The sequence below is a fragment of the Phocoena sinus genome, chromosome X (assembly GCF_008692025.1).
Source record: "Phocoena sinus isolate mPhoSin1 chromosome X, mPhoSin1.pri, whole genome shotgun sequence".
In the NCBI taxonomy this organism is placed as follows: Eukaryota; Metazoa; Chordata; class Mammalia; order Artiodactyla; family Phocoenidae; genus Phocoena; species Phocoena sinus.
This window is the reverse complement of record NC_045784.1, coordinates 111,220,569-111,240,081: the sequence shown is the minus strand read 5'-3', so window position 1 is coordinate 111,240,081 and position 19,513 is coordinate 111,220,569. Positions and strand designations below refer to the sequence as shown.

The following is a 19,513-nucleotide window of genomic DNA, read 5'->3' as shown; positions in this document are numbered from 1 at the left end:
CTAGTAGAAAAATGGTAGAAATAGCTTCCATAAGAGATTTAAAGGTAAATTCTGTAGTTTGGGTGAGAATTAAAATATCATAATTGCTAATATTTTATATTCAAGTCATAATTGAAATTTCTGCAATAAGAATTCTTGAAATTAAAGTGGTGGTGGTTTTCCTTTTAGAATTTAGGTAGTTTTAATGGGGCTATTTTACTTAAAATAGCACTCCCAATGTGGACCACATATACATGACACAGAAAAGATCCTATAAGTACCTACTGATTTACTGGTTGATTTAGTGCTGTCTTAAAGGAGGACTGAAACAATACAATAAAAGTAGCTGGGAAGCACTAGTGTCATAGAATTTTGCTATGTCTATAGCTCTTGTTTTCAAGCTACAAATCTTTGGAGACTGTATTGGGTCTTGGATAATATAAAATGTGGATTGGTATTCAATGGATCAGCTTACTGAGTGGGATGTCTCTCTCTCCTTGATATGAGGTCTTTTTCTATAAGAAACAATGCCTGAGATGGTGTGTTGAATTATCAAGATTTTCATATATTTGGATCATTTATGAGGTGGATACACAGAAGGTACTTGAAATCTCGGTTTTATTCAGTGCCAAACAAAAATCTGTACATTAGTACAGGGAGCAAAATACCTAAAGCCCTAAAGTTACCATCTGGGACTAAATAAAAGGGAAGAACAATTATAGCCAAATGTCTATAACTGAATACATTTAATTCATCAGATTTTGTTCCTGGACTCCTTCAACTTTTAGAAAACAGTACAAACAGCAATAAAAAGGTTCAATGATGAAAGTAGGGTATATCCTTGGATAAAGGTAAATTCAGACCAATCTCACATTGTACATCAGAAATTCTAGAAATTAGAAATGGAAATTTGCAGTTAATATTTATTGAGCATCTGCTATATGCCAGATGTGATGCAGAATGTTCTACATATGTGATCTCACTTAATCCTTTTAACAGTCCCATGAGTTAGGTACTGTTATCAGCCTCCTTTTACAGGTCATAGCTCTGAAGCTCTGTAATATCATCAGTTACCAACTTAATAAGGCAGGAAAATGGACTAATATGTTATTCTGTAAAATTATCAAATGCAAAAGAAAAAAATTTCTGATTAGCCATTATTAATCAGAACCTCCTAATCCCTGAGCATTCCTTTTGATCAAGATTTTACCATCCTGCAGTATAGTACTCAAATGATGGAGATGCATTTGAAATCTAATTATTTTAAGTAATGTTGATATAATCAGCATCAGAACTTTTGTCATTAATTCTTTATTCTAACTACATGAGTTAATAGAATGCGTCACCTACTTCCTCCCTATTGAGAATTAATTCATTCAACACTCACTATGTGCCAGGCATGGTGCTAGGCATCAGGGATACAGTTGTGGGAGAGAGAGAGAGAGGTCCTCCTTAGAAGAGCTGCTTACAAACTTCAAACTTATAGGGGAAAAGTTTGTTTTAATTCACTTAGAATATATATTTTTCTGCTTATCTTTACAACAGCTCTGTGCAGTGTTATCATCCCCCTTTTACACATTATGAAACTAAGACTAAGGGCGATTACATGAATTGCCAGAAGCTACCCAGATAGTAAAGGACAGATCCAGGATTAGAACCCTGATCTGTCAGGCTTCGAAGCACATATTGTTTCCACTATACTATTCCATCTTCCGTGGAACTTTTTTTGGTCATTCTGATATTGCCGAAAGAAATACCAAGAAAAGTTTTGGAATAGTACACTAATCACATTTGACTCTGTGACTACTCAGGTGCAAGAAACATCTTCATTTGCAAGTTATATAAAAATCTAGTCTTCTTTGAAAATAGTCTTGGTCATGATCTGAATGTTTTCTAATACATAGTGATCAGTGTTTGTTTCTTTAGTTCTAGTCATGGTAGGGATTTAATAGGACATGGATATGATACGGTGAATGGTTGACTTAAGATACAGAAGCAAGTTTTCATTCTTTCACTTACTCACTCAGATGATGTAAAGGAAAAATGTTTGACAGGTCTCAGAAGACATTTAATGGAGGTGTTCCAAGTGGAATCTGATTGCAGAAGAAATGGTATTTGTTACATGGGCTGAAAACAGCATAGGGATATTTTTTATTAAAAACAAGAATGTAGGGCTTCCCTGGTGGTGCAGTGGTTGAGAGTCTGCCTGCTGATGCAGGGGACACGGGTTCGTGCCCCGGTCCAGGAAGATCCCACATGCCGCAGAGCGGCTAGGCCCGTGAGCCATGGCCGCTGAGCCTGCGCGTCTGGAGCCTGTGCTCCACAACGGGAGAGGCCACAACAGTGAGAGGCTCGCATACCGCAAAAAAAAGAAACAAGAATGTAAAGCCATTTTGTTAGAACCTTAGCATTCATTTTACTGAAACTTGGTTGACCTTTAGCTGACTGGATTCCAAATTTTCATTGACATTTTACAAACATTACCTTAAGAATTGTACAGCTGCGGGCCATAGAAAAATTGAGGGTTAAAGAGTGAGCCATAGCAGGCCAACTTGATTCCTCTTTTGATAGGATTAGAGGACCAGTAGTAGATAAAAGGCTTAGGAGAGATCACCTAACTTTGGACTTTAACAAGGCTTTTCATTCCACATTTCATGAAGTTTTTTTTTTAAACATCTTTATTGGAGTATAATTGCTTTACAATGGTGTGTTAGTTTCTGCTCTATAACAAAGTGAATCACTATACATATACATATATCCCCATATCTCTTCCCTCTTGCGTCTCCCTCCCACCCTCCCTATCCCACCCTTCTAGGTGGTCACAAAGCACCCAGCTGATCTCCCTGTGTTATGTGGCTGCTTCCCACTAGCTATCTATTTTACATTTGGCAGTATATATTAGTCCATGCCACTCTCTCATTTCATCCCAGCTTATCCTTTCCCCTCCCCATGTCCTCAAGTCCATTCTCTACATCTGCGTCTTTATTCCTGTCCTGCCCCTAGGTTCTTCAGAACTTTTTTTTCTTTAAGATTCCATATATATGTGTTAGCATACGGTATTTGTTTTTCTTTCTGACTTACTTCACTCTGTATGACAGTCTCTAGGTCCATCCATCTCACTACAAATAACTCAATTTCGTTTCCTTTTATGGCTGAGTAATATTTCATTGTATATATGTGCCACATCTTCTTTATCCATTCATCGGTCGATGGACGCTTAGGTTGCTTCCATGTCCTGGCTGTTGTAAATAGAGCTGCAATGAACATTGTGGTACATGACTCTTTTTGAATTATGGTTTTCTCAGGGTATATGCCCAGTAGTGGGATTGCTGGGTCATATGGTATTCATGAAGTTTGAATTGAAACACTTGAAATTCCAGATGCTGCTGCCAGGGGAGTAAGAAACTATCTCTGCTCATCCCTGGATGAAACCTATAGGACTTGGATAACAGAAAATGCCTTTTGCCATTTTATATGGTGCAGCAGCTACTAGTAAAGTGACCATGCTCTGGGATCATTTGAAGAAGATGGGATTAACCCTACTCAAACTTGGGTTGTAATTCCCCATCACTCCAATTACTAAATAATCCCCTTGCGTGTTCTATATCTTTTTTTTTCCTTTTCTAGTTTGCTATGGAGTTATGGTTTTCTTTTTTGGAAGCCAACCTCTATATTATCAGTGGAAATGACTTTGACACCAGGGTAGTCTAATGATTATATCTGCATCAATTCAACAACCCTTGCAATGAAAGAATGGGGAAAATGTCAGGAGATAATCTAAAAAAGCTTTTCAAAGGAAGAGTGGGTCCATCCATAGCCACATTTAAAGAGGGCCCTATCTCTTTAAGGGAGGAGGAGGTAGAAGATAATTGATAGCTTGCGGTCAAAAATGTTAATTTCCGAGAAACAGGAGGGATCTTACAAATGACAGAGTCATGGTCTTAGAAGAGCCTATATTTTAATTCTGTATTTATCAACAAGATCTGTAAAAAAGTGCAGAGGGCAACTGGCTTTAAGGAATTCACCTGTTACTCCTGGGCTCTTAAGATTTAGAGAGTTTTCCTCTAGTGGCTCATATAATAAAATCTGGAGACATCCCAGTCCTTAATGGAGTCTGGATTTTGGCTTTCTTTTTCTTCTTTAGGGTTGAACCAGCTGCCCTTTGACCCTGCCAACAACAACGAGCCCCTGCAGTTTGGCAGTACCAGTGGCCCTCTGGTCACAGAAGGCCTCATTGAGAATGGAGGGGAGTCAAGCAAGAAAAGAAAGAGAACAAATGCTCCTTCAGGTAAGCTAGACGATAATCCATTCTCTTAGGCCAGTGCCACTGAGTCAGCATTGTCCCAGAAACTAGTATGTAGTGGGCACTGTGCTATGATTTGTACGAGCTACAGAAATGAGAAAGAGTCCCCTGCCCTCAAGGAACTCATGGTAGAATAGAGGGCAGAAAAAGCACATACTTGAATAACTCTAATAATAAGATAGAGTATCATCAGTGCTGTGGTAAATGTGTAAAAGGGAAAAAAAACTATGGGAGCCCAAACAGGGAAAGAGTTTAATTCAGCTTTAGGCATCATGGAACACTTCACAGCAGAAGTGGCATTTGTAGATGGCCCTTGAATGGGTAGACCTAAGACAAGAAGAGATGAGTAAAGAACATTTGGTTTAGGTATAAGGAATTACATGAGTGAATGATGTCACTATACGTCTTTCTTTGTATATACAAGTGGTGGCTACCCTCACTTGTACACCTAATGTGGATAACTGCATACATTTGCATGTCCCCACCCCACCCCTGTTTCCCCCAGTACACACTATGCCCACATGTGTTCTATGCCCTCATAGCTCTCTTAGAACAGCTGATGAACAGATTGTCCCAAATCCTGTATAACAGCCAACTGAATTTCTAGCCTCCCCTGCAATTCCCCCATCCTTCGTGCTCCGTTGGCCCATTCTCATGTTAAATTTCTCCAGAGTGAGTGGGGAAACAATGGGAGACCAGATCTTAACTGATCACTTAATTTTTAAAAATTTCATCTCTTTGTTACTTGGCTATTCATTTGAAAATAGTATCCGTAGTCTATAGAGACTGATCTGAGATTTTAAGATGGGCCTAATAGACATGTTCATGGGGTTTTTGGTTTTGTTTTGTTCTGTTTTTTACTATTACTTTTACATTCAGCTTATAAAATGGAGCATGTTTACAAACATACAACATCATACCTGACTCTTAGATCATAGGTCTTTCTGCTTATGAATCAAGATATTTATTAAATACAAGTTTGGAAAACAAAAATACAGTAAGACATTAGCTATCTGGAGCCCTCAAGTATGATTTTTAGAGAGCTGTATTTTCTGGAGCATTGGAAAGGCATAGTATACAGCCAAGGAACTGGACTGAGTTGTAGTTGTAGTCCCACCTCTCTCTCTGTGGCTTAGGGTGTGTTCCTTAACCTCTCTGACTTTCACTTCAACTGTAAAGTTAGAAATGGTACTAAAACTTCCTAGGATTATTAGTAGAGTTAAATGAAATTATGTAGGTAAAGGGCTTAGCTTGATATCTGCACATACTTCATCACTTAAAAAATCAGTTAATAAATGTTGCTATTTTATTGTTATTATTATTATATGATAATATTATGAACTTCATTGTTTTAAGCATCAATGCACTTCACATTTTTAGGTTAACCATTATGAATACAAATCGTGTGTGTGTGTGTATGTGTGTTTGTAAACTTATCTGTCTTTTTAAGGCATATATTCAACATAATCTAAACTTTGCTTGATCATTTAAAGGGAAAATTTTAGTCATTAGTCATTGTACTGCTCTATAATATTCTATTATAGTTTTCTGGGTTTACTAAGGAATATAGGCCTTTTAACTCTAAATTGTCCTAGACTATGGTGGCTTTTTAGTTATTACAGCCACATTTTATCCACGTCCTGTCTCCTTTCTGCAGTCTGCAGTCATTTCTAGCTTCTCTCAGTGTCCCTTCATTTAACAACCCTTTTTCTCCTTCTTCTTAGTTACAAACTTTAAAAAACAAACAAGCAAGATCTCCAAGTTGGTGTGTCAACTTAGTATGTTAAGTAAGAGTTAAATCAGCTGTGAGAGAACCTGCTCTGGAGAGATATATAGGATTTAGGCATCAACTTTAAGACATCTATTTTGGCTGCTCTGAGGCCTTTTTTGATCACTTATTAGTTTTTCCACTGTGTTCATGGTAAGTGATGTGCTGGTTTAGAGTAATACCTCCTGAACATTGGTTAACTCATGAGGGTGGAGAAAGGGGGTATGTATAAATCTGAATTGTGAACCAACTATAAAGAATTGCAATTTTATTTCTAATGAGCATATTCAGTGAGAGCAAAGTAACTGTTGCAGATATAGGATTTTAGCAGTAGATTATGTTCATCTATAATTAGCAGAATCAATTTGCACTCAAATAATGAATATGCCTCAGTTCTTAAAAAACAGCATGTTCTTAAAGATAGGTGAACTAGGCCCCTGGCAGGCTAAATTAGCTCCCTTGTAATCTTTTCAACACTATTTGCTTAGTGAACCCTTTCTTTGTAAGTAGTACAAAGGTAACTCCAGCCCAGGTTAAATTACCACAAATTCCAAATTAGTGTAGTCCAGATTAATGAGATTTTACTACACAGGGAGTCTCATAATTGTTCAGCTGACAATCTTATGGTATTATAAATGGGCAGATTGTTTTATAAAGGTTTTTTTTTCCTATGCAGTTCTAGACAAAAGGAAGAGGGAAGATATTTTGTGAGTAGGAACTTCCTTCTTCCTTTATCACATTCCCTGCCTCTTGGTAAGGAGGAAAGCTAGGGTTAGAAGTCCTTACAGGAGCTACCAGCCATTTCAGTTGTAAGTTGAGATACTCATCCAGCCATTACATCATTCAACCCTGTGACCCCTTTGAATCTAAACCATCTCTCTCCCTCTTCTGTCACTACAAATGATGGAAGGGTCTGTGCCTGCAGCTCCAGTTCCTTTACATTCTATTCTTCTTCCTTTCTCACCCCTCCTTTCTCACCTTTTTCTACAAACTGCCTCTCTCCTTTTATACGAGAAGTGATCTCTTAAAGGTCACCAGCGACCTCCAAATTGTCACAGTTAGTGGCCTTATGACAGGTCTCAACTACCTTGACCTGTTTGCTTTATTTCATGCTGTTAACAACCTCCCCTTGCTTGAATTCTTTCTACTTCTGCTTTCTTTGGCAATACACTTTGCAGATTCCTCTTCCTTTTCTGACTCCTTCAAGCATTCTATCTCCTTTTCTTCCTACCTCCACTTTAAGTGAGGGTATTATTATCCACATTTATTGGTGAAAAAATAAAGGATAAATAAACTTACCCAAGGGTGAACATTTAGCAAGTGGTTTAACTAGGCATCCAACTCCAAAGCCTTTCTCTAACTACTCTCCCAGAATTACTATGTCTGTAGATGTTAGGAATCTGGACCCATTATTAAAATGCATATTAAGCATTGCTGGCACACTAGGGAAAGCTGTGTTTGTGTGAGAATAAGGCAAGCAGAGCTTGGATTTGATCATCTCTAGGATCCCTTCAAACTCTGAGATCCCATGGTTCCTTCTGTGCAGCTTTCTTTTCTGCTTCTCTCAACAAGTCTTCTATTTCAGCCAAGGTTGTCTGCTACCTCTCTCCAAATAGGCACTGGACCTGCCTACTTCAGGACCTTGCTCATGCCATTTCCTTTGCCTAGCATGCTTGTCCTCTTCTTTCATGTGTCAAAATCCTATCTAATTGACAGCACCTAGTACAAGTCCTACCTTCTCCAGGAAGCCTTCTGGATCATCCCAGTTAGAATTGTTCACTTGTACCTCTGAAACCCCTTGGTTGTTATATTCATATGAATCACTTGACACTGATTATAGACCACCTTGAACTATTGGCTATCTGTTCATAGTAGTATGTCTTAACCTTTCAACTTAGTCATCAGCCCCTGATTGGAAGGGCCCCTGATTCATGTCTTTTGGCAGAGATACGGTGTCTTGCATACAATAGATGTTCAAGAAATATGTGTTGATTGATCACATATCTGGCTGAAGAATTGCTTTCCCTTTGCCTTAATATTCTCTATTATTCTCTTGTCACTCCCAGGGTGGAGCTGTGCACAAACTGGGCACTCGGTATCTAATGTTGATCAACTGACTGCCTCACTTGTCCCTAAAGGTCAGACTCCAGACATTCGTGAGATTATATCCCTAGAGCAACCACACATCGAATCTGGGTGCTTGTGAAACCTGGCCCTAATGGAATCTCTTCTTCTTAACTAGATGAAATTTCATGAGTGTCCAAGGGAAACTGATAGGTGGAATTGGGTGTCCTGTCCCAACTCCTCTGTGAAGTAGATCCGTAACCTGGATTAGATATTACTGCAATATTTGGCCATAAACTCTTGCTATGTGGATCTGGCTGCTTTGCAGCTTTTATCTTAAGGTGAGCTCAGAATTCTTCAATGTGTTTGCTCTCAAATTTCACCTTTTCCCCATGGAAATGTTTCCTTGGTGATGCTGCAGCTGCACAAATTGTTTAAGATTGTGGTTAGTCCACTTATTCACATGATGCTCTATGGCCAAAGAGTAGAAGATTTTTAAACCCTTGTCAAATCATAGTGCCAAGTTTCTGTCCAGAAGATACGAACTGTCTCCTGGTTTGAGATCCACCTGGATTTGTAGAAACAGATACCAACCCTCTTCTCAAATACTTCCACTAAAGTGGAAGAATCCATGAGTCAGCAAGGCCAACCAGATGATGACTAAAACCAAATGGACTGTTTTAAGCACCAACATCACGGTACACTGGCATTCTAAGAAGGTGCCAGCTCATTGGAAGAGTGGGCAACTAACCTGGGGATAATTATAATACCAGAATGATCATCCAGATGTGAACATAGTCCTATTTCTATTGTCTTCTCTCATAGCTCTGCATTGAAAGATAGGTTTGCGTTTAATTATGTGATGCCTAATACTAAGCAGTTTTGCCAAAGTTCATGTGAATGATGAATAGCTCAGTATGAAAAGAGGGATCTTCAACCATTTTCCATTTGCAATAATGATTGAACCCCAAGAGTTCAAGTTCTCCAGGAAGACCCTTCAATTCAATAATAATTTGCATCACTATTGTGATTCTTTCTTTCTCTTAACATATTTTCATATTCATTTCATTTTACAGATGAGGTACTAATAACCAGAGAGGAGAAATAACTTTGACTGAGGTGGAATAGCATCACCAGAAATGTTAGGATATGATAAGGACCTCCAGGTAATATCTAAACTTGATCATAGGTCCCTAACTCAGTTCTCAAGGTTTCTTTTAGAATTTCTGGAAGTCAGAATGAGATGACAATATGAAAGACAGTGAACAGTCTCAGCACTGCCAAGACTAAATTAACAAGAGGAAGTAGGCCTTCAAAGCAGCAAGGAGAGGTTCAGTCAGACATAAGGGAGAACTGTATTGGAATGAGTTATCAGGGGAAGTTGTTTAAGCCTGCTTGGAAAAGAAATATAAAAATGAGATGAACACTCATCTGCCTGGGAGTACTTTTGTTTCCTTTCTTACCTAGAAGAAGGGCAATGAACCAGGAAACTTTTTTATGACACTTACAGCCCTTTGATTTACCTTAGACTCACAGGGCTGAGACTTTCATTTCACGTGTACTTTGAAGTCCACAAATGAAAGCATTGATTGTTTTTAAAGAGAGAAAAGGCCACCGTTTTATATCTTGGTGTGTGGTATTTCTAGCATGTCAGCTGAATTATTATATTGCCAAAGGCAAGAAGAGCCTATTGTTCCTTCAGATGGAATTAAATAAGAAAATGAGTAGACTAATAGCCTTACTCAGTTTCTTTAGTCCTTTGGACATTTTTATCTGATTACAGTTTCAAAAAAATAAAACCTTATCTTGATAATGAGATGATCAAAAAAGTAAGCTGACTTCTTTCTTTCTCAGTTCTGATAGAAACTCAGTGTGAAATTTTTCATCTTAAAGGACTGTCAGGGGGAGGGGAGATTGAGGGTGAAATGGAAGAGGCAACATAGAAAAATGCAAATATGTCTCTCTTAAGTTGCTCCAACAATTGGAATAGGTTTGGAATGATTTTGTGACTTCATTGTACCTCATAAGTTCTTCTCTCACAGACATTAAGTGTGAGTCAGCCTCATGTGTTGGTAATATAGAGGCAAGTGGAAGCTGTTGAATCATAGTATTTTAGAGTTGGAGGCAATCTTGTCTAACTCCATCATTTTCACAAATGAAGAAACTGAAAGCCAGAGAAGGGACTTTTCTAAAGTCACATGATTAATTAGTAGCAAATCTAGAACTGATTATTACCAGATCTTTATAATCATTTCAAGTTGGCTAGGACTGTGGCATGTGATTGATTCATTTGTATTGCAGAAAGTATATCTATAACCTAGAGGAGCTGGCTTCCCCCTTGCTGGTAGTATTACGTGATCTATAGCAAGCTAACCCAGTGGTGTATGAGGTCCCATATCTGTTCTGTCTGCCACACAGGGGAGGGCCCTTTGATCTCAAACTAGAAAAGGAGTTTGAGTCTGGGAAACACCTATGAGGGAATTGCTTTTATAGAGCTGAACTCCAGCAGCTCAGCAAATCACAGAAGAAACTCTTTGTGACACCTGCTTACTTGGCAGGGGACAGTTTGTGTCCCCCATCCAAGCCCACCCTAAGGCCACTCCATCCAAATAGGAAAAAATTTTATAATCATGTTTTATCTGTTATTTAAACTTTGTTGGATAATTTTGTCTAGAGGATCTTTTTTTTAACATCTTTATTGGAGTATAATTGCTTTACAATGGTGTGTTGGTTTCTGCTTTATAACAAAGTGGATCAGTTATACATATACATATGTCCCATATCTCTTCCCTCTTGCGTCTCCCTCCCTCCCTCCCACCCCCCGTATCCCACCCCTCTAGGTGGTCACAAAGCACCGAGCTGATTTCCCTGTGCTATGCAGCTGCTTCCCACTAGCTATCTACCTTACGCTTGGTAGTGTATATATGTCCATGCCTCTCTCTCACTTTGTCCCAGCTTACCCTTCCCCCTCCTGGTGTCCTCAAGTCCATTCTCTAGTAGGTCTGCGTCTTTATTTTGAAGGTTGAATAAAAGCTCTGCGCACTTCATAAGAGAGAAAGGGTCATGTCAACTTGAGGACATTCTGACCCAAGAGCCAGAATGCAGAGGTTAAGTCAGGAATGAGCACTTATTTTTATTCTAATCTTACAAATCAGATAAGTCGATGCTCCTGCTGTGCCAAGGAGTAAGCAGGGGTGGAGAGAAAGCCCAGACAACTTTCCGTTAGTACTCTTTGTCCTCTCTCACAAGTAGAATGGATGTTCCCTCCTCCCCATGGAATGGTGCCAAGTGTGAAGAGAACCCCCACCATCCTAACATTGCTGTTTATTTGCAGATAAATATGACTTTGGATTTTTCTATCCTTAGAATTTTTTTTAACCAGGGGAAACTAGCAATGATGGTCCATTGAGGGTACAAATAAATAGGGTTGTTCTAGAACCATGTGTTATGTTTAGATTTTTACTTCTCCATGTATAAAGTCAAGACAAGTTCCAGATGGAACTCAATTTTATATCATCTGATTTTGCCTCAGAGTAGTACTTTACAGTGAGGAGATTTCATTTTCATGAACTTCAAACACAGACACCTTTGCTGCCATTTTAGCATTGTCATTCCACATGTGATTGCAAACTCTGCAAGTATTCCTTTCTCTTCCATGACACCAGAGTATAATAATTAAAATACTTTATTACTACCTCTACTAGTGTGCCAGACACTTTTCTAAGTATTTCAAATGTGTTAACTTATTCGACTTTCATGGCAACTCTGTGATTATCCTCATTTTACTGGTAAGGAAACTTAAGTACAGAGAAGTTAAGTAATTTGTCCAAATAGTAAGTAGAGGAGATAAGATCCAAACCCAGGCAGGATAGCTCTAAAATTATTGTCAAAAATCAGTTGAATCAGAATGGATATTGAGGAAGATCCGGGCATCAATGTTCTTTAAAAGCACTGCAAATGATTCCGATATGCAGTCAGGCTTAAGGACCAGCTCAGCTACCCACACTGCATCAGGGCAACTAGGTGTACCTAGACCACTGTGGTTCAGAATGTTGGACATTCGTAGTGCAGTAGTCCCCCCTTTTCCATAGGGTGTATGTTCCAAGATCCCCCAATGGATGCCTGAAACTGTGGATAGTAGCAATCCCCATATATACTATGTTTTTTCCCTATACATGCATACTTATGATAAAGTTTAATTTATAAATTAGGCACAGTAAGAGAATATCCAAACTGCCAGAATCACTACTCTTGTGCTTTGCGGCCATTATTAAGTAAGATAAGGGTTACTTGAACACAAGCACTGCTGATACCATGACAGTTGACCTGATAACCTAGGCAGCTGAGTAACTTACAGGTGGTATGCACTGGACAAAGGGATGATTCGTGTCCCCGGTGGGATAGAGCAGGACAGTGTAAAGTTTCATCACGCTACTCAGAACAGCATGCAATTTAAAACTTATGAATTGTTTATTTCTGGAATATTCCATTGAATATTTTTTGGACTGTGGTTGACCTCGGATAACTGACACCACAGAAAGCAAAACCGTGGATACTGTATTCTATGATAAAGTATGTCTAGAGTCTTCTGTTAAGAACTAAAGTGACAGTGATGCAGTAGACCAGAAGGTGACAAATAAAGTGGTTGTGTATATGTTGACCACTCTAGCTATTTCAACACAGAAAGAAGTGACTGCCTAATTTGCAATTTTCTCTTTCTTTGCTCTGTTTCCTGATATCAATTTACTATCTATTGAAATAAAAATCTGTAATGATGAAATTCCCTCTTGTAAGGGGTTGGGAGGCAGTCTTGGTTTTTTTTTCCAATCTCAATTTCCTTGAAAACGTGAGCTATTCACTTTAAGCCATGCAGGTTGTAGTATTTCTATTGAGCAATTGCTTGTGTAATAGAATTAACTTTAAAATATTTTGCTTCTCCTACATTTGAATTTTAAGCAAAAGCAACTTTCACATGCAAGCTGTTTTATGGAATGTGCTGAGTGAGGGTTGATGAGGGTGGCACAGAAAGCCATTAGATGTGTCCAACTGCTCAAATGGAATGTGCTATTTTGCAGGGGAGACAGGTTTCAGCAAGTGGCATTCCCTAGCTACAGTCCCTTTCTTCTGAATATTTGATTCAATAACAACAATACAGGAGCAGCAGCTTTTATTAAATATTGATTGTATGCCAACCACTATAACCAAGTGTTTTACATATATAAACTCAAGCAAATTTCATAACAAATCTATAAAATAGATACCATTTTCTTTGTTTATAGACAGCAAAACCGAAGCTTAGAAAACTTATGAAACTTTCCCAGGCTACAGCTAGTATATAGTAGAACAGGACTTAAAAAGAGGGAGGCAGGATACAATGGTTGTTAAGAGCACGTGCTCAGAACCCTGGCTCTGACCTTAGGCAAGTTATTGAAGCACAGTTATTGAAGTATTGAGCCTCAGTTTCCTCACCTATAATATAGAAATAATAATACCAAGTGTAGGGCTTCCCTGGTGGCGCAGTTGTTGAGAGTACGCCTGCCGATGCAGGGGACACGGGTTCGTGCCCCAGTCCGGGAAGATCCCACATGCCACAGAGTGGCTGGGCCCGTGAGCCATGGCCGCTGAGCCTGCGCGTCCGGAGCCGGTGCTCCACAACGGGAGAGGCCACAACAGTGAGAGGCCTGCGTACAGCAAAAAATTTTTTAAATTAAAAAAAAAATACCAGTGTACAGGTTGTTTTAGGATTAAGTTCTTTTGTTCAATGAATATTTATTGGGTATTAAGTGTGAAGCATTGTGGTAGTTTTTAAGAGTACAGCTGTAAATAAGACAAACTCCAACCCTGGCCTTGTGATGCTCACCGTCTAGTAAGGAAGACAGTCATTAAGCAAATAATTATTTGTAATTATGCTGAGTGCTATCAAAGAGTGACTGCTTACAGTGAATACTCAGTAAATAAGAGCAAATATTTACTAAGTGGCCATTATGTGCTGGGCACTAAGCCAGGAAGAAATTGAGTGCAAATGCGTAATTGGATGAAGAGTAAAGGCATTTTCATGGAATTTTATTTCAGATCAGGGTGAGGTTAATGAAGACACCTTCATTCCTCCAGACAAGCAAGGAAGCTTTGGAGGGAAGGAGGTGAAATTTCAGAAGATTCTTGGTTGAGTTTCCTGGGAAGAAGAGAGATCAAGTTAAGAATATGCCTTCTTTCTCCAAAATTAGTTCCTGGAGATCATGCAAGTCATCTAATGTGAGGGGCATCCTCAGCCTGAGTGGCCTTTGTATCTGGCAAGATAGAGATTTTAAGAGGCTTGTGTAACAAGGAACCAGGCTTTCCCTCTGAAATGAATGCCAAGTGCTGAATTTGCTTCAGAACTTGGCATAAAGTCTGAGCAGGCAACAAGTCATAACTACGTACTGTTTTCAGATGCTGATTTAAATATCAACCCATGCAAATATAGTGGTTCTGCTGGCAAGCTGTTTTCTAATCTGGCCTTTTTTATTCCTCTCCATAATTATCCTGATCCAGGATGAACAGCCTGAGAAACATTGACTAATGCATCCTAAATTATCTCAGCAGGGTAACCACAAGATTTTAGCTTCTTTTGATTCTGTGCCAGATCTCTGTTAAGCAGTTCTTACCAACATTAGGTGTGTACAGAGAGGTCTATAGATCTTACAGGCTGGGCTTCCTATCAATTAAGACTGTTAACCTTTGCTATGAGGTGCCACTCTCTCTGTGGCAAAGCCTGCAAAGAGGGAGGCACCTTTCACTTTTTGTTCTCCTGTCAAACAGCCAGTCAGTTGTAGAGCTTTGTGTTGAAGCTGTCTGCCCAGAAGTATTCTCTCTCTTGATTGGAGTAAGTCAAGTAAAGGTAGCTAAGAAACTTGATTCTCTGCCGTTACTCTGGCCCCCTGGCAGATGATGTTAAGTGTGACTTGGGACTTGACACATCAGTAGCTAAAAGTCTGTTCTTTGTACATGGGACATGCAGTAATGGAAGAAGGTCCCATAACTTCACTCATTTCACAGATGAGGTAATTGAGATTCAGAGACTCAATGGCTTGCCCAAGATTAGACAGCCAGTAAGCTATTCAAACCCAGATTTTCCAATAATGGTTCTGTGCACTTTGCACCATGCCCCACTGATTTATAAGGTTTTTGAAGAAAGCAGCGACGTGATTTGAGCTGTACTGTCAAAAGATACTCTAACCAAAGTGTTTTATTATAGATTTTGTTTAACATCTTTATTGGGGTATAATTGCTTTACAATGGTGTGTTAGTTTCTGCCCCATAACAAAGTGAATCAGTTATACATATACATATGTTCCCATATGTCTTCCCTCTTGCGTCTCCCTCCCTCCCACCCTCCCTATCCCACCCCTCCAGGCTGCCACAAAGCACCGAGCCAATATCCCTGTGCCATGCGGCTGCTGCCCAGTAGCTATCTACTTCACTACGTTTGTTAGTGTGTATATGTCCATGACTCTCTCTCGCCCTGTCACTTATTATAGATTTTAAAGGGGCAGAACTGGAGAGACAAGTTTGAAGACTTTTGAAATATCCCAGGGAAGTGAAATATGGGCCTGAATCAGTGTTATGGGAGTAGGGATGGAGAAGAGGGGATAGATAAAAGAAACTTAATGGAGGTAAATAATACTGAACTGTTATGGCTTAAAGAGCCATAAAACCTAAAAATGAAAAAGATATGGAAATCATTGGGCCCAGTTCCCTATCTTTCAGCAGAATAAAATTATCCCTACCTTGAATTGAGTCAACTGCAATTCAGTCCAAGTGACTTGCCCAAAGTCCCAAACTAGTTTGGGCAGAAAGGAGCTGGAGCTCAGAACTCCTTCTTCCTAGTATAGTACTCTTTCCACTAAAGCATGGGGTCTCCCAAATCTGTTTTTTAGTTAATTTTTTAAAAAATATTTTATTGATGTGCATAAAAGTGCAAAATCTTACGTGTACACCAATGAACTTTCACAAACAACACACTTATGTAACCAGCACCTAAGACAAGGCATAGACCATTTCTGGCACCCTAGAAGACCCTGGTGCCCTTTTGTAGACACTTACTTCCCCTCCAAGAATAATTTCTGCCCTGACTTGCTCTCTCTCTTTTTAATAACTGCCTGGTAGACCATGTTAGAGATTGGGAAATTTACTACTGGGATCCTCTTGTTGATAAATATTTAGATTATTCCTATCTTTTGGCTGCCACAAAAATGCTGCAAAGGACATCCATGAGCATGCTAGCCTGTACATGTGAGCAAGTGTTACTCTAGAATAGAGTCTAAGAAGTAGGATTGCAGAGTTGAAGTGTTAAGGGCTTTGTACGTTTTGATGGCCAATACCATGATGACTTCTACAAAGGCCTCACCAAGTCAACACATCCAGTGTTGAGAGGGCCATTCTTTGTCTTCTTGCCAGCACACAATACCTTTAATCCTATGACTTTTTGCCCATTAGACAAGTGATGAATTGTAGCTCCTTATTGCTTTAACTTGCATTTCTCTAATAAATAGTGAGTTTGAGCATCTTTTTCAAATGTTTACTAATCCTTTATGTTTCTTTTATATATCATTTGTGATATCCTTTGCCCATTTTTCTGTGGTTATTTATCTTTAAATTTTGGACTTGTAAGGGTTCTTTTTATGTCATGGAAATTAATCATTTTTCTGTTAAATGTGTTGTGAATGTTTTCCCATGTATTTTAACATTGTTTATGCTGTGTTCTTTCATATTGAATTTATTTTATAAAGTTATGTCCCTCTTGATTTTCTTGTCATTCCTGTGAGAATGGAAAAAACACATATTTTGGATTTTTTAGAGCAGCCCCAGTGTTACATGTTCCATCCCATTGTCCTCAAAAGTAGAAATCCATATGTCAAATCATGCTTTTCCAATTATAGAGTTAGAAAATTTAGTCATCCCACCTATAGTGATTGGCAGTGCAGTTCTTGATCTGTTTTCCAGACAGGATCCAGGTGCTCTTTGAGGGAAAAAAAATAGGGTAGCAGGACACACCTGTCTTAAAGCTGTGGAATCTGGTATGTAAATATCGTGTAAACACTGGTCATTCTCAACATCATGTCCCCAGCTGTCTTCTGCTATGACATTCAGCCAGCTTAGGCACTTTGGGATGTTTGGTTGCTACTTGAAAGTGTTTGGTTACACAGAAGGAGGTCTGGAAAAGTTCTGCCTGGTGTCTATAAAGGGAAATGGAACTTCTTCTGGCACACCAAAAAATCTCTTAAATTCCTATCCATATTCTTTAGGACTATAAAAATTAGTTGTATTTAAGAAATAGAAAGTTCTGATAATCAAAGTTTTTAAAATGTCAGGATAGTATTTAGCCTATTTATACAGCCAGTTTAAAAGCATTCTGAGCAGTAAACAATTACAAACAAATAATATGCTAATATATTTATTCAGCAAACATTTATTGGATGCCTACTGTGTGTCAGGTGATATTGGATGGAGGGGTAGATGAAAATGCTACTTTCTAGCAGAAACTGCTAGAAACTGAAAGATGAATAAGATGAAATATGAACAAGGCTCTCATCCATAAGGTGCCTACATCTGGTAAATAGAAAGTATTTTCTTGTATTGATGAAAAACACATCCCTGGGAATTCTAAAGGGACCATATTGGTTAGTTTTTAGTTAGAATTACTGCGCTTGCTTAAAAGCAATAAAACTGATTTCACCCTCATTTAATCAGTAACAGTGCCTGTTTACTGTATTTTTCTCTCAGAAGCCCCATTATTATACTCTGTTTTCAGAAAAGCTGGTATGAGCATTCAAGTAAGTAAAAATTATGCCTTGTCTCTTGCCAAAATTTTCTTTGTCCACGTGTCATTGACACCTTTAAGCTATGAAATGGTGAACATAATCTTGGCTTGGATTGATGGGTATTTAGATGGTAGAAATAAGAGAAACGATGAGATAGGGGCCTTAAGCCTGCTTAAGCCCTAAGTGTCTTAAAGAATGACATATTTTTCACTGAGAAATGTTCTGGGTTGATAATTGGCTTCCCATTGCACACTGAACATGGCTTGAGAAGAAAATGCTTCCCCTAGATTATGAAATAGGCAGTGTTGGTATTGTAGTTCTTAAATTAATTCAGTAAACATTTGCTCTGATAATTAGACCTCATAGAGCTTCATGCTGAAGGTACAATTTCATTTGTGTATGCAATTTAAAAGTTTCTTAAGAGTATAGGTCAGCTTAAAAAAATGACTATGGATATCAGATTGATCATTTTTTCCCTCTCTAACCTACCCTCTCACCTCCATCCAAACTTCGACGTTTTTTGTTTTTGGTTTTTATTTTTATTTATTCTATTTTTTTAACATCTTTATTGGAGTATAATTGCTTAACAATGGTGTGTTAGTTTCTGCTTTATAACAAAGTGAGTCATCTATATATATACATATATCCCCATATCTCCTCCCTCTTGTGTCTCCCTCCCTCCCACCCTCCCTATCCCACCCCTCTAGGTGGTCACAAAGCACCGAGCTGATCTCCCTGTGCTATGCAGCTGCTTCCCACTAGCTATCTATTTTACATTTGGTAGTGTATATATGTCCATGCCACTCTCTCACTTCGTCCCAGCTTACCCTTCCCGCTCCCCGTGCAAACTAAGTTTAGACCCAGTGGGGAAGTTCTAAAGCATCAGAACTTCGAGGATAGCTCTGCAATTCTGAATTCTCTCTCTCTGCACCCCGCCCTACCCACAACATTCATACTCACACCATTTCTCACAACTGTTCTTTGAAAGGATCAGGATGCCTTCACTTCCACGAGAGCTCAGGAGTTATTTTTGCAACTTATCAGCAGCCCAGTAATTCTATCTCCTTCCCTATGGAGCAGGTGCTCAAGTCATTCAGGTTTCTTTGGCCACTCTTGGTTAGTTTTCTTCCAAGACAAGAATTTGTGGCCCTCTACAAACAATAAATGCTGGAGAGGGTGTGGAGAAAAGGGAACCCTCTTGCATTGTTGGTGGGAATGTAAATTGATACAGCCACTATGGAGAACAGTATGGAGGTTCCTTAAAAATCTAAAAATAGAACTACCATATGACCCAGCAATCACACTACTGGGTATATACCCTGAGAAAACCATAATTCAAAAAGAGTCATGTACCAAAATGTTCATTGCAGCTCTATTTACAATGGCCAGGACATGGAAGTAACCAAAGTGTCCATTGACAGATGAATGGATAAAAAAGATGTGGCACATATATACAATGGAATATTACTCAGCCATAAAAAGAAACGAAATTGAGTTATTTTTAGCAAGGTGGATGGACCTAGAGTCTGTCATACAGAGTGAAATAAGTCAGAAAGAGAAAAAACAAATACCGTATGCTAACACATATATATGGAATCT

General features: G+C 38.8%; 1 protein-coding gene across 8 annotated transcripts in view; it reads left to right on the top strand.

Moving 5' to 3' along the window:
- The window catches only part of ENOX2 (ecto-NOX disulfide-thiol exchanger 2), a 289,504-nt gene that overhangs the window by 113,167 nt on the left and 156,824 nt on the right, over positions 1 to 19,513 (top strand). For 7 of the 8 annotated variants that reach the window (XM_032620439.1, XM_032620436.1, XM_032620441.1 and 4 more), the window contains one exon: positions 4,124 to 4,267. The exons of the other annotated variant lie outside the window; for it this stretch is intronic. The gene's annotated coding sequence lies outside the window, so the exon portion shown is untranslated. The remainder of the gene's footprint in view (positions 1 to 4,123; positions 4,268 to 19,513) is intronic. 8 annotated transcript variants of the gene reach the window in all.